The sequence below is a fragment of the Bufo bufo genome, chromosome 1, assembly GCF_905171765.1.
Source record: "Bufo bufo chromosome 1, aBufBuf1.1, whole genome shotgun sequence".
Lineage (NCBI taxonomy): Eukaryota > Metazoa > Chordata > Amphibia > Anura > Bufonidae > Bufo > Bufo bufo.
In genome coordinates, this window is record NC_053389.1 from 37,010,715 (window position 1) to 37,024,834 (window position 14,120).

The window sequence follows — 14,120 nt, forward strand, 5'->3', positions numbered from 1 at the left end:
CCTTACCGCAGAGACAACACAGGACCCCCACACCTTACCGCAGAGACAACACAGGACCCCCACACCTTACCGCAGAGACAACACAGGACCCCCACACCTTACCGCAGAGACAACACAGGACCCCCACACCTTACCGCAGACTCACACACACGCAGGCTCCCGAGGCACAAAGAGAGAGACAGGCAGCGATGTCCCTGTCAGGCTGTCAGTGACAGTGTGAGCAGAAGAAATGCTCTGTGTATAACTAAGGAGTATCAGGGTACATTATACAGGGGTAATATAACTAAGGAGTATCAGGGTATATTATGCAGGGGTAATATAACTGAGGAGGGCTATCAGGGTTCATTAAACAGGGGTAATATAAGTTTTATTACCACTATATAATGTCCTATGATAGCCCTCCTCAGTTATATTACCCCTGTATAATGTATAAACAAAAAAAAAAAAATCACTGAAAAAACTAAGATAAAAACATCCTGCACGGTATGATAAATAAATGTGCGGATGTCCCTGGCCATATTTATGAAGAAAAATCACAGAAATAAGTTAATAATGCACTTAATAAAATAGATGCAAGCATTAAAGTTGTGTTCAAAATAATAGCAGTCAGACATCACTAACCTGATCAATCACTGTTTTTGGTAGAAATGATATTTCTACCTGGCAAATAATTTACTAGCAGGTGTAGTAGAGTAATAGAAATCCATCAGACCAAACAGTCATCACATGCATGCTGCTGATTCTCTGTAATCCAATCACTTATTGAAAGGGGCATGTTCAAAATAATAGCAGTGTGGAGTTCAATGAGTGAGGTCATTAATTCTTTGAAAAACAGGTGGCAATTATTTCCCTTTATTTAAGGAAGGCAGCAAATGTAAGGAAGGCAGCAAATGTTGTACATGCTGGTTACAATGCATTTCTCTCTGAAATTCTGAGGAAAATGGTTCGTTCCAGACATTGTTCAGAAGAACAGCGTACCTTGATTAAAAAGTTGATTGGAGAGGGGAAAACATATAAAGAAGTGCAGAAAATGAGAGGCTGCTCAGCTAAAATGATTGCAAATCCTTTAAAATGGCAACCAAAACCAGAAAGACGTGGAAGAAAGCAGAAAAACTACCATTCGAATGGATAGAAGAATAGCCAAAATGGCAAGGATCAGCTCCAGGAAGATCAAAGAAGGTCTAAAGTTACCTGTGAGAACTGTTACAATTAGAAGACGACTATGTGAAGCCAAGCTATCTGCAAGAAGCCCCCGCAAAGTCCCACTGAAGAGGTTACAATTTGCCAAAGAGCACATTGACGGCCTAAAGAGAAATGGCGCAGCATTTTGTGGACTGAACTAAGTAAGATTGTTTTTTTTGGGTCTAGTGGCCGGAGACAGTTTGTCAGACGACCCCCAAACACTGAATTCCATCCACAGTGCACTGTGAAGACAGTGAAGCATGGTGGCGCAAGCATCATGATATGGGGATGATTCTCATACTAAGGTGTTGGGCCTATTTATCGCATACCAGGGATCAGTCTGAATCCATCAGAATACTTGAAGAGGTCATGCTGCCTTATGCTGAAGAGGAAATGCCCTTGAAATGGGTGTTCCAACAAGACAACGACCCCAAACACACCAGTAGACGTGCAACATCTTGGCTCCAGACCAACAAGATGGACGTTATGGAGTGGCCAGCCCAATCCCCGGATCTTAACCCAATAGAAAACTTGTGGGGTGACATCAAAAATGCAGTTTCTCAGGCAAAACCAAGAAATAGAGAAGAACTGTGGAATGTAGTCCAATCATCCTGAGCTGGAATACCTGTTCACATGGGCCAGAAGGTGGTCGACTCCGAGCAACACAGATGTACAGCAGTTCTCAGAAACAGCGGTTATACAACTAAATATTAGTGACGTGATTCAAAGGAAAGCAAAATCTTCAAACATTTTTCAGTTTATATAGTGAATGTTTGAGTTTGTAAAGAAGAATACAAACACTGCTAATTTTTTCAATATTCACTTTTCTTAAATTTCTTTAGAGGAACAACACAAATTTGATATATTTTTCTTCACGTTTTCTTCATGTTTTGATTTGGAATAGAATGTGTAGTGTTCCCAATGCATTTGTGTGTATGGAAATAGAAGCTATTAGAAGGATTTTGAGCTTTATTCACTTTTTTAAACACACTGCTATTATTTTGAACACAACTGTATATATGGACAAAGTCCTCACTCTGATGTGATAAAATCTGAGACACTTAGCCAATACATTTTGATCAAAACACATCTGTGCCCGCCTACCAAACGCCAAGGTGGTCTCAGGTCAGGCGGGTCCTACGCTAAACCTACCTAAGCCATTGGGCTTCTATGTTCAGAAGCGCAGACCAGAGTGAGGACTTTGTCCATCTATAATGCTTGCATCTAGATGATTAGGTGGTACATATAGGTGTGCCTACTCCTCCTCCCATTGATGCACATGGAGGTGACTAGGAGCAGCACTACCATATGTGCGGTGTCTGCGCTCCTGAACATAGAAGCCCAATGGCTTAGGTAGGTTTAGCGTAGGACCGGCCTGACCTGAGACCACCTTGGAGCTTGGTAGGCGGGCACAGATGTGTTTTGAACAAGATATATTGGCTAAGTGTCTCAGATTTTATCATATCAGAGTGAGGACTTTGTCCATATATAATGCTTGCATCTACTTTACTAAGTGCATTATTACCTTATTTCTGTGATTTATCTTCACTGTATAATGTACTCTGATACCCCTCAGTTATATAACTGAGGGGTATCTGACAGGGTACATTATATACAGGGGGTAATATAACTGAGGAGAGGTAGCAGGGTAGGGTACATACTTTATATGCGTTATATACTGTGTATATAGATATATATATAGTATATATATATGTATATAACTTAATTATACAGAGGTAGAGACGGGTCTCAGCCAGGACAGTGTTCTTGTATCCTGTAAGGGAGCAGCTGGGCACGAACACTATCACGCCACCGCCGCCCTCACCTCACTAGCAGGCGCGCGGGCTGGGCACGCAGTAGCTTCAGGCTCTTCCTTCCAACTTTGCTGCCCAGGTGGGACCACTCCCTCTCCTGGCTGCGTGCGCCTGCATGCAAGGCTTTGCCTCCGTCCCCCTATGTGAACTTAGCCGCCGCCCACCGGCAGCCCGCAGGACAGGTATTGTAATTACAGTGCGGCAATTGCCCCATTTCCCCCCCCCCCCCTCGCCAATGGTCCAAGCCAAAGTTCTTCATCAGCACAACTTGCAGCCACTAGCAGCTTTAAGGACTTATAAACATGAAAGCCTAGTACTTGAAAAAATGTATACACTAGCGGGCTGAGGTGGCTTCCCCCTCAAGTCACTCCAAAAATGCCTGGAGAAGTCATCCTGTCCATTTGCTTAGGCCACTCTCTCCATTGCCTCTTTCTTGCACATTTTTATGGCATTTCCTCTGTCTTTCAGGTCCACTAAGCTGCTGTGGCCCCTAGCACAGCCTATCCTGGCACTTTCTCTTTGGTGCTCTGAAGCAGTACCTTCATACGTGACCAGGTCAGCTCTTCACATACGGGTGACGCCTAGCAACCACTTGGCACCATAACACGCTTGCACTTTGTCTCCTTGAGCAGCAGAGAGTGGTGTCCCATACCTCAAGTAAAGCTAAAGATCTTTGATAAGGAGGAGAGGAGGTCCTTCCCCTCGGTAATGGCGCCTGAGGTCTATCTTTAATCATCGCCATTTTGAGATGGAACAGGAGGGCAATCAAAACACAGCCAAAACCGAGGAAACTACCGTGTGATAGCTAACATAATGTACAGCAAATATAGCAACAGCTCTGCGGGGAACAGTCAGATATATGTAATAAAATGGTCCTGGAACTGGTGGCCTTGTCTAGAAACCCAACATCCAACATAGGAAACATGACATAGAAACAGAGTCAAAGGCTATAAAACAACACATAGGGTGCAACGGTCCCACCCTGGGGGAGAAAGGAACTCCACCATCTTACAGTCAGACAACTACAATTTTACTTTTGAGTCAAAGGTGCAAGATTGTCTACCATGGCCTGGGTGTGAAGGCAACCTCCACCACAAAACATCAATACAACAAGCCCATACAACTATGCGCCATTTCACCACTGACAACACCTTTAAGCTCTTTAACACAAAAGTGACTTTTATGTTCGTATTAAATTTCTGCAGAAGTCAGAATCATCCTTGTCTTACAGATTAATCGAGATGTCAGGTGAGTCGTTGACTTACCCCCAGGAGCCGACTTCTACGACCTCCACTGTCACCGTCTCCTCTGCACAATGTGGTTTTCCCCTTTCTTATACATATTTTTCTTCCTGGTTCTTGTCACGCCTGTTTTTAAAGAAACAGTAGCCATATAAAAGAGATTTCAAGCTATTTTTACCGTAATTAAATCAAACATGTTTCTGATCCTGTCTTCAGGCAATCATTGAAATTTTCACACACAAAAGTCATTTTCAGGGCGCGTTAAGTAGTTGGAGGAACATGTTGCCACTGTATGAATGATTACATACATTACACAGAGTAATCAGGCAATAATCAGGTTTGAGCTGTGACAGTATATTTATTAGATTATATGGACCATGAGACTTGCCTAGTAGACCTCCAATGTAGGCAAACCCTTACATGCATCTCAAATTTGCTTCTCAATTATTTTCCGGAGGTCCAGTCCCATCATAGCTAACTTGTTCAGGAACTCGTTGTCACGAACCGTAGTGGAGATAATGTGAATCCCCTGGATAGCTACGGACTTGACATTAGGCTAAACCGAGAAGCGGAGTCTAAAGGATTGTGAATTCTTCACGCTAGAAGCACCGTGAGGAGGTATGCACTTACTTACAGGGAATCCTCAAGTTGCTACCAGTAGACCGATTTTCGAAAGCAATAGCTGAAGTTTACCGGGACTGAAGACATTGATCTGTTGCACCAAGACAACAAGTTGGAGCACGTGGCAAGCAATAGACATGGTCAGAAAAAATTCAGGTCAGAATCGGGTCATACAGAACACTTTTGTACAGTACATGACCTTAAAAGGACCTTATTGTTCAGGTCAATAGAAATGGGTAAGGGTCCCTTATAACATCCAGGGACAAGGGTGTAGCTATAGTGGAAGCAGAGGAAGAGGCTGCCATAGGGCCCAAACTCAGAAGGGGCCCGCTCTTGAGGAAGTCCCCTCAACAGTATTATACAATGACATTATATACAGTGACACTGTAGGAAATGGACGAAGCAGCTGCCAGGCCTTGTTTGAGAGAGCGATCTTCACTTTGCATAGGAGGAGAGGATTGCAAAAAAGTTGCTGTGGGGGCCCCATTCAAAAATTTGCTGTGGGGCCCAGTCATTTCTAGCTACGCCACTTATACAGTGTATACGTGTAGAATATGGATGGATTGGCTGCCTGGTCTGGTGCCAGGATGTGATCTTGATTTGCCAGAGAAGTGAGGGCTGCATTTAAAAATTTGCTGTGGTACCCAGTCAGTTCTGGTTTCGTCACTGCCCAGTGCAGTCAGTAACTAGGAAAAGACGCTGACATTTTCTAGTTCTGCCATTTTAAGGAGCACACATGCTTAGCCTAGCAGTGAAGACAACAGACTGAGGAGAGCAGTGGGGGATGGAAGGGTGAGGTTAGCATCCTTGATGGGAGTGCTGGGCAGAGGCAAAAAGTGAGTGTGGTTATACGTGGGTCTCCTTACAAAGGACCCTTTATGTTTGGTGGTAGATTAAGAAAGATGAGGACTGGAATAAGGAGTCAAATCAGTCCTCTGTTTAGATCACTGCATATTTTGTGGAAAGTTGGGTCAGTCAAATTGCATAGAGTGTGGTGATATTATTACCATAACTCATATATTTGTTATCTACCTCTAGAACCAAAAAAGTTCTGCTGCCCCTCAGACAATGGTTCACCAGAGACAAGATCCACAGTAGAAAAGCGTCAACATCTCCTTAGTACATTTGTGTTTGGTCTAGATCACTGAGATATTTGAATGCTGATTATGATCAGGTTGATGTCCTCATCAATGGCTCCTCATCTGCAGATTCAAGCCCAAATTTGAGAAGAAAAAAAAACATATTCCAAAGTCTACAGTGAATGAAATAGTGGGACAAGGTTTCACATTAACTAATCAGGAAAAATCAGTCAGATTATCTAATGGGCAATTCCACTTTTCCACCATTTACTATGTACTGACCTGTCTTTTTGCACTTGGCTGACCCAATGCCATGGAAGTCGCTGATACTCCCAAAAAGTTTCAGACATCAATGAGAGGGTTAGGATGTTTCACGTTCTTTCTAGGAATCAGTGAGGCACAAAGGTCCATGACCACGCTACTGGAATACCCCATTAGGCCTCTGCCTACTTGCAGATTGTCCAATAACCTTGTTATAAAACAAGTTGCCACCATACTAGTTTATAATCAAGGTTGTGGTCCTGGAGTCAGTTGCACTGACCTCAAATCCAGCTTCACAATAAAAACCTTACATGATGGTGGTGAAAACATTTGAAATGCCTGATTGTTTTTACTACAGTAAATGTATTTATAATTATTACACACAAGCCTTTTATGAAAGCACCAGAGCTGGAGAGTTGAAAAATAGAGGCGTCAAAGTTGGGTATTTTACTTACCGACTCCTCAAACCTGCTTGTAACAAGACTGGGCAAACGTAGTAAATATTAATTTATGTTATAGACGTGGAAATGGAGAAAGGGTTTTCTGTGGATTGTCACTTTAATAGTTGGATTTATGGGTTGACTGGTTCTATAGGAAGACTGGTGAAGCGGTGGTATGGTCCACAATCAAATAATGCCTAAAAGAATGTCTTAGTCCCCAAAAAACTATAAAGTTCAGAATTGACAGTGGTGATTTTAACAGACAGTCAGGAGCCCTGGGCAGTACAAAAAGAAAAAACCCTCACCATTTTTCAACAGTAATTCCAAAGTATGAAATACAGGAACATCTGCACTTTTTAATTTTAACATCCTATTTCATGCATCAATACTATTGAGGTTGTTGTATCCCTTGCACTTAATTGTGTTCTCCTTTATACCTGATATCTAGAGCAAAACAAAGGCCTACTGTAGAGGATCAACCACAAATATCAAATGTCAAGAATGTACTGTAGAGGTGGACGTGGTCCATATAGGATGGTCCCAATACTATAGTCTTCATTAACTTGCCATACCACGTACTGAATAGTAGGATTATCCTAACACCACTGAAGTCAATAGAGCAAAACCACCACTTTTATCTTAAACCTTGAACTGTAAAATCATAACTGGGAGCATATCATAATGAGAAAGTGAAAAAAATTCTATTTTCATTCACACGTGGCGCCAAGTTCTCATATGTAGAGGGCGATACCGAAATATAAAACCAAATGTTCTCACTGTACAACTGAGAGATGGAAAAGAAATCTGAATCGGTCATGGTACAGTAGGTTGACTTACCACATGTGAGAAGATTGTATAAAGACTGCGAAATCTCAGTGGCAATAAGACTGCTCGACACCAGTAAAGTCACACTTCTAGGATCTCACATTTCTGTATGAAAATGACAATGAGCGAGACACTAAACTCTCAGTTTCACTGACTGTAGAGTTCTTGACGATATATGTATTACAGAGGCAAGTCCATGTGGCGGCTATTGGATCGTTGAGAGGAGAGAAAAGGCCTTGTTGGCCCCATCGCCTTTGCTTATGAGTGGTGAACCTGTTCAGGACAACCCTCTAGAGGAAGTATGTTGCTAGGCAGTTGACCTGATGGTCACTGAAAGGGTTGGCCAGAACCATGGTCCACCAAGGGGAGCAATTTTGACTTTTGCTACAGTGCCTTCACATTGCTGTATACTGTTGCAAAAAGCCAACACGTTCCCTGCCCCCATGATCACTACTTGGAGTTACATATCTGTAGGCCCTCTAGGAACATTTACCTACACGAGTTTAAGGACTTTCTTTTCTGCCTATTTGACTTTTGGGTCTGAGGTCTTCAGGGTTGGTGCTGTAACAGGTACACATGACTATAAAGGTAGACAATTGTACAGCCTGGTTGGCCATAGGCTTGTAGGATGACATTAAGTGGCTTGACGTTCCTCAAGTTACTAAGGATTCTCATGAGCCTGTCGGAAACAAACCTTTCCATGTCGAGATGTCAAAACTGTAATAAATCAGATTTACTGAGAGAAATATGGTTAGAGATTTTAAACATGAGTATAATTCCGTAATTTTTAATATTAAAGGGAGTTTCTGAGTGTTAAATACTGAAGATCCTCAAGATAGGTATTCTGTGGGGGTCTGACTCCCGGCGATTAGCTGCTTGAGAAGGCACTGGCACTCTAGTGAACATTGCAGCTTCCTTGCAGCTTACTGAGCACAGCGCCATCCATTGTGTAGTGGTTGTGCTTGGTATTGCAGCTCAGCTCCATTCACTTGAAAGGGTCTAAGCTGCGCCTAAGCCACGTGAACTTGACAGCACTGTTCTAGGAAGTGTCCACGGTGCTCACAGAGTGCCTCTGTCTCTTCAAACAGCTAATTAGCGGGGATGCCCGGAGTTGGACGTCCATCATTTGGATACTGATGACCTATTCCGAGGATAGGTCAGGTATTAATCACATAGACAACCCCTTTAACGCAGTGTGTACATACTGTATGTTCATGCACATGGTGGTAAGTGTATGTGTGTATACAGTATATGCATCTGTATGGAGCAGAATAGGCTACAGTGTTGAAAGGGGTTAACAGGAGCAAGCCATGTTGGATTTTCCTTTCGGTACTCCATTAATGTGGTGAGGGCTTCCGTTGATGAGAAAGAGCCATGTTGCTTTGCAGATGGACGAGCGGTTGGAGCTAGATACAGATGTAGCATTGGTTAACTTGACACTCAGGGCACATTAAACTGTTGCAGCAGATGTTATCTTGACTTTCAATGGCTCTTGTTGTGTTAAGTGTCAATTTAAAGTTTGCTACAATTGGGTATTTAATGTGTTACTTATCAAATGAAAAAGTGCTACAGCTGTAGACATTGTTCTGATGATCAGTGGGGGGTCTTAGGGGTCTGAACCCCACAGATCTTCAGCATAGTACATCAATGTCAACACTCTAGAAGTGTGGCGCAACAGCCGTAACCCCGTCCAATAGCGACCAATGGGAAATGAAAGGTTAGCCCACAAATTCGTCAGGCCATCAGCTGCTGTGAGTCGGTGGGGGCTATGACCGCCATATCGTAACCCAGTCTAAAAGTACCTGTACGTGTGCCAGTTGACATTAAGGTTTTTATGAGGTTTGGTTGAGGTTTTTGAGGCTAACACTAGGAGTGGATTAAAAAAAAAAAGAGAGAAGAAGTAAAAGCAGTCTTCAAAATGAATATCAGTTAGGTGGGGGTCTTACCACCCGGCACCTGCACTGATGAGACGTTTCAGGTATACAGTGGACAGAACTTTCTGCTTCCAGCTCTGTCCACAGTATAGTTTCCGGCATGGGCAGCTGATCATAGGGATGTTGGGTGTCGGCAGGGGTGCACCACCAATGAGGCCAGGTGAGGTGATCGCCTCAGGCAGTACCAGGTATGGGCAAGAGAGGGGGGCAGCGGAAGGGCCATGGGTTGAAGGGAAGGGGTTAGGTTAAGAAATTGGCATTGGGGAAGGAGGGGCGCCGTTTCAGTTTTCACCTCAGGCAGCAGAAAGGTTAGGTGCACCCCTGGGAGTCGGACCCCTACAGATCTGATATTGATGAAATTATCTGAGGATAGGCTATCAATATCTCAATACTGGAAAACCCCTATAAAATGGCTTATCTGCAAGTTACTTATGTCTGGTTTAGGGCATCGTTGCTGTGCGGCCGTAGCTTAGATTGACAACGTGTGCTTAATTAGAGTAATAGGGTGTGATTGCTTGTGCAAGCAGGTTACGACAATTATGTCTGCCATTAACCAGTGCCCTAAGGCTGCTGACACACGTTCAGGCTTCCTGATGTAGCTGTTGAAGCCAAATCCAGGAGTGGATCATAACAGGAATGAAAGTATTAAGGGCAGATGTATCTTCACCACTCCTGGTTTTAGCTTCCAAAACTGAACGTCATGTTTTGGATGTGGTAAAAAAAAAAACAACGCATAAAAACATATGTGGTTTTTGCAACAATATACCTGCAATTATGGTGCTTTTTATTCCAGCAAAGGGTAAAAAGCAATTCCTGCACCGCAAAACTGAATTACCATATTTTTCGTTCTATAAGACGCACCTAGGTTTTAGAGGAGGAAAATCTGGGGGGAAAAATGACGTCAGACTGCAGATCAGACCCCCTAATCTTTTTTAGACCCCCCATTCTGCGTCAGACGTTATTGGGTAGCAGATTCCTGTTTAAACAGCACAATCTGCTGTCCAGAAGTAATGATTGAGATGAGATGACGGCCCAGGGATGTGGTGGCCTTCACCAGATGAATGAACTTCCCAGGAGCGCTCCTTCCAGATGATTGCCCTGATCATTGGCCCTTGTAAATAGGCCTTTAGGCTGGCGGGGTTGACACTGAGCTGCAGTCTGGAGTAGCTCAGGATGTAAATCTTCAGGACTGATGATGCCCTATACTGCCCCTTTAACCCAACATCCACCCCCCTTAATTCCCACATCAACCCCCCCCCCCCTCCACAATACCTATTATTTATTTTGCTTTGGCAATGCTAAATCTTTTACTTGGACGTGCCAACAAAGCGTATTTGAATTTAATGTGTAAATAATTACGGTGATAAACCTAATTGCCTGTGTCAACAAGTGCAGATCAGGAGATGATAGGGCACTCGGAGAGTCAATGGTGCGGTAAATCCAGCACCTGAACTATGATCCTGGAGCACAATCCACACGTTGTATGGGCCCTCAGCCAGTGGAGGGCCTTCTGTTGTAGTAGATCTGCGCCGGGTCAAGGGGCCTTTTATGAACAGGCCGATGCAAACTGTGGTGGCGAGATGTACCGTGGACAAGCAGAGGACGTACGTCTGCTATTAAAGAGGTTTTTACACTACTACTTTTTAGAAAGATCCCTTGACAATAAGTTGATTGCAAAATGTCCCCCTCTGACCCCCACAATCATCTGTGATCTGTACAGTAAGTGTTTAATTTCCCTGCAGCGCCACCACAGGGGAAATGAAGCATTGCACAGCGTCCGTCCACGTCAGTGGGTTGTCTGTGCAGTGCGGGTCAGGAGGACAGGTCCTCCAGAGCGAGAGACGTGCATTGGTCAAGAGATGGGGATCCTAAATAGAGGACTCCCCCCTATATGAACCCCCAGACTTACCTAATAGGGTGTACAAAAGGGGGTTTGTACACCCTATCCTATTAATATGCCGAACACTCACACAGGAGATGCCAGTTCTAAATCCAATCCTCCTGCAACATATAGAGACCTCCTGTCACCGCCATCTTGGATCTTTGGAAAATAAATAAAAATTGTGATGTGTGGAGACCACCTTAAAGGAATTTTCCAAAACACAACCATTCCCTACAAAAAAAAACAAAAAAAAAATCTTAAGCAGCTAAAGATAATAAAAACTATGATTTAGGGCTCAAGCACACAAATGTTTTTTTTTCCCCATGTCCGTACCCTTTTTTGTGGCCCCATTCACTTCAATCGGGCTGCAAAAAAACGGAAATGACTTCATGTGCATTCCTTATATCCGTATGTCTGTTCCTCCCAAAAAATAGAACATGTCCTATTGTTCCGCGCATTAACGACAAGGATAGGACTGTTCTATTAGGGGCCGGCAGTTCCGTTCCGCAAAATGTGGAATGCATGAGGCCGGTATCCGTGTTTTGCGGACCCGCAATCTGCAGACCGCAAAACATCCGACGGTCTTGTGCATGAGTCCATACCAGGGGCGTAGCTATAGGGGGTCCGAGGTAGGTGAAGTTACACCTCTGGCTGAAGGGAAGGGGTTAGGTCAAGAATTTAAGGGGGGCACAGGCTGAACTCTTGCACCAGGGCCCATGAGCCTTTATCTACGCCCCTGGTCCTTACCAATACATTCCCACGGAGATCGTGTCCTCATCTCTGCTGTTGATAAAGGGCTGATGACATGTGTCTCCTGATGATGTCACATTCAGCATCATGTGACTGCATGCATATGACGTCATTTCACCATTATCGTTATCATCCTGATGGGGGTTATAGTAGTAAGCTACTCATAATTTGTAGCTGTTATGAAAAAAAAAAACTCTTAGGATAAACCCTTTCATCATCTTGGGCCTCTACTTTCCATGGAGGTAAGTGCTTAAAGGGGTTCTGCCAAGATTAACGTAAAAATACCTCCCATGGGTCCAGAGATCTCGCCATGGCGGGAGTTGAAGATTTAGGGCTCTTGCGCACAAACGTGCTGTGTTTTGAGGTCCGCAAATTGCGGAACGGAACGGGCGGCACATTATAGGAATCCGCAAAACGGAGAAGGACATGACCTATAATTTTTGCAGGGCCACGGAACGGAGCAACGGATGCGGACACCGTGCGCGTGAATGCGCGTTCAACCAGCTCAGTGAGACGGACAAAAAAAGAAGAAAAAGAGCAAACAGCAGGTGGCGCTGTACAGATAGAACTTATGGCTATGCTAAGTTTTTAATGACCTGCAATTACAAAAGTCTTCAGATCTGCCGAGATCCACAATTGAACGGTTTCCGTCTAAAGTAATCCAAAATCCACCTTCTACAGTTGCAGAAAATACTCCTTCTAGCTTTTACAGTACTGTCTTCTGCAGTATCAGGTAGTCCGACATCCACTTCCTGCCTCCTCAGAGGCTCAATCCACTGCTCTATCCATCCCCCATGCTGATGTGTATGAGCGCAAATTCATTGGGAGAGCCGATTACATTAAAGGGGTTCTTCATAAAGCTGATGGTCGGGGGTGCGGGTAGTTATGCCCCTGCCGATCTGATAATGATGGTCTATATCCTGAGGATAAGCAGAGAATCCCTTTAAGTAGAGGGCAAAGTGATCAAAAACTGCATTAAAGTCACCAGTAAGAAAAATAAATCAGACTGCAATGCACTGCTAAACAGGTTCTAAAGAATTAGAAAAACATGGTGGCTTTCCTCCAGAAACAGCGCCACCCCTCTCCATGGGTTGTATCTGGTATTGCAGCTCAGTTCCATTGCAATGAATGCGGCTGACCTGTAATACCGCACACAACCTGTAAACAGGTGTGGCGCCGATTGCAGAAAAAAGTCGGACTTCCACTTTTTTTCAACGTCCAGCAGATCTTATCTGCTGCATTTCTGCCTCAGTTTTGCTCCACCGACCTTTAGAAGGCTACTATACGCTGTATACGGCTAGTAAAGGAAGGATATTGATACAATGTCAGATTAATGACCCTGATTTTCGGCGGCTCATGATATCTACTCATATCAACCTGTGGTCGGATGTTGCAGAGCTTTCTGATTGCATCATGCGGTTTGTAAAAGGCATTTTTATCTGACTACGGCCTTCATATATCCGACTGGACTGGTTGCATAGCAACAGCATGGCTGAGGCCTGGGTGACACAGCACTTCCTGTGTGATGGACTGTACCACACAGAGGAGGGGGTGAAGAAAGTCTGATTACAGTCACAGCCGAGGATTAGACCGCTCCTGTCACTCCGTTCTAATGAAGGAGATGACAGTCCGGCCTCCCAGCCTGTCTACTATGGTTTATTTAGGAGGATACGGAGGGAAGGAGGATTCGGCTGCCCTCCTAGCAGAGATGGTATGGCCCCCCTAACGTCCCAGGGTAGAGCTGTGGTTAGAATGTATGGCCTCCCAGGAGAATCCAGCCCTGCCACCCAAACCATCCTCAGAAATCATGATTTGATGTGTATTGTAAAATAAAAAATGCGAAAATCATATTTTTTCCACGTATAAAGACCGTTTTTTTCATACAGTTCACCTCATACGCTGAGCGCTGTAAAAAAAAAAAATATAAAAACATGGTAAAATAAAAATAGTGGTCAAAAAAGTCAGATCTACCCCGAAATGGCGCAGCTCCGGGGATAAAAAAGTAAACACCGTTATGGGTCTTTGAATGCAACGACACAAAAACTAAGCGCAAAAGAAGAAACACCTAAAGCAAACAATATAAATCTGATG

At 43.9% G+C, this 14,120-nt stretch overlaps 1 protein-coding gene across 1 annotated transcript in view; it reads right to left on the minus strand.

The window, feature by feature from the left end:
* Positions 1-4,318, minus strand: part of LOC120993445 — a 29,972-nt gene extending 25,654 nt beyond the window's left edge. Inside the window, exon 1 of the mRNA XM_040421953.1 lies at positions 4,262-4,318. The gene's annotated coding sequence lies outside the window, so the exon portion shown is untranslated. The remainder of the gene's footprint in view (positions 1-4,261) is intronic.
* Between the last annotated feature and the right edge of the window lie 9,802 nt (positions 4,319-14,120).